At 44.3% G+C, this 1,574-nt stretch overlaps 1 protein-coding gene across 1 annotated transcript in view; it reads right to left on the reverse strand.

Annotated features, from left to right (window-relative positions):
• Window positions 1–480: 480 nt before the first annotated feature.
• LOC104132528 (lethal(3)malignant brain tumor-like protein 4) overlaps window positions 481–1,574 on the reverse strand; it is a 35,566-nt gene continuing 34,472 nt past the window's right edge. The window contains exon 20 of the mRNA XM_035901305.1: window positions 481–1,574. This exon is cut by the window's right edge and continues 1,656 nt beyond it. The gene's annotated coding sequence lies outside the window, so the exon portion shown is untranslated.

The raw sequence follows: 1,574 nt of genomic DNA on the forward strand, positions 1-1,574 counted from the left end.
TAGATTTTTTTCAGTCACGTAAATATTAGGGAATTTTAAACATGTCCAGTGGGGACGCTGGAAATCTTTTTGCCCTTGCGTTACTGTGAAGTTGCTTGATTGTATTAGAATACAGCTATATTTGGAAAAGGAGTCAGTAATAGATGTGTGCACGTTCTTGCTTGCTCTGCAAAGACAATTACTGGATTACAAAAAAAGGCACAAGCAGCACATTCCTCCTTCTCCTATCCCTAAAAGGGTTCCTCCTCCCTCCTTGCCGAAAGCACGACTCTTGCTGTCACTGAACAAACTCCAAGTACACATTTTCGTCTTTGATCCAGCTGGCTTGGAAGCCCCTAGGATTAAAGATTTCTCTTCTGTTTGAATAATTTCAGTGACTTGAATCTCATTGCTTGTTTCACTGATTCTCTTCATCCTCTATCTATATATAGTAAAAGAGATGAAATAATATTATATTTTGGTTTATTGCTGGAGACAATCTGCTGTCCCCCAACTCAGTTTCCCAAAGGAAGGAGGTACAACAGAAAATCTGGCAGGACCTGCTTGCTAGAAACAAGAGAAAGGCGAAATTGCACTCACCCCACCTGGCTGGCCATCAGAGAGGGGGCAACTGGAGCAAAGAAGGGCTCAGGGTTATTTAGCAAGTTGGCAGAGAGCCAGAAACAAACCAGTCCAGCTACGGATCCTCTGCTCCAGTTGTCAGGAAACAATTTCGCTTTGCCTAGAAGGCGAGTTGTGTCAGAGTCCAGGACACGCCACTTACAATTCAAGTCTTTACACAGATGTGGGATGCGCAGAGCACGATAAAGGAATGTGACTCTTTGGTGAATATCCTGGTTATCATACTAAAAATGTATTTTAATAAATTAAATTCATATCTTGTCTAGTCCTTAACACTGCATTAAATTACTCTCCTGAAGTTGCCTGGCTGATATTTAATGTTTCAGCTATTAAATATCCCACCACCCCTATGTCTTCTCTGTGGAAGGCTTAAACTCCTTAAACATCTTATACAAAAATAGAAAGTATGGAGACAAATCGCTCTATATATTGATCCAGGACTGAATGGCTTCAGCAGTGTGGATTCTGCTCTATTTACAATTTTAAGGAACTTACTACTTTAGGCAAGTCACAAGGACCTTCTTGGCAGCTGGAAGGTTGGACAAAGGACATGGAGTGATTAGGGAAGGAAGACCGACTGCGTTCCTTGCGTCACCACACAGTCACAGACAGCGTGTTCATTCTCAGTTCCTCATGGCTCTTGGACAAGCTGCAAGGCTGGGACTATGGGAACAACACGGGCGACAAAGATGCCAAGTACAAGAGGGAGTCTGAGGTGCCTATGGATGGATGGCATCTCATCATGCAATGCCCTGAGAAATTCATGCGACCCTGGGCTGAGGCCGATGGCACACCTGCCCTCCCCAACACCATGTGAGCACAGTTACAGCGCTCGGAGGGGTTCATGCACACAGGACTCAGCCTGGCAGCTCTGAATGAAGGGGTGAAAAGGCTTCCCTAGCTAAGATGGTTCTAGCTAAACTCCAGAACAGCCAAATATCTATCGGGAAGAG

The sequence above is a fragment of the Egretta garzetta genome, unplaced genomic scaffold, assembly GCF_000687185.1.
Source record: "Egretta garzetta isolate BGI_Z169 unplaced genomic scaffold, ASM68718v1 scaffold368, whole genome shotgun sequence".
In the NCBI taxonomy this organism is placed as follows: Eukaryota; Metazoa; Chordata; class Aves; order Pelecaniformes; family Ardeidae; genus Egretta; species Egretta garzetta.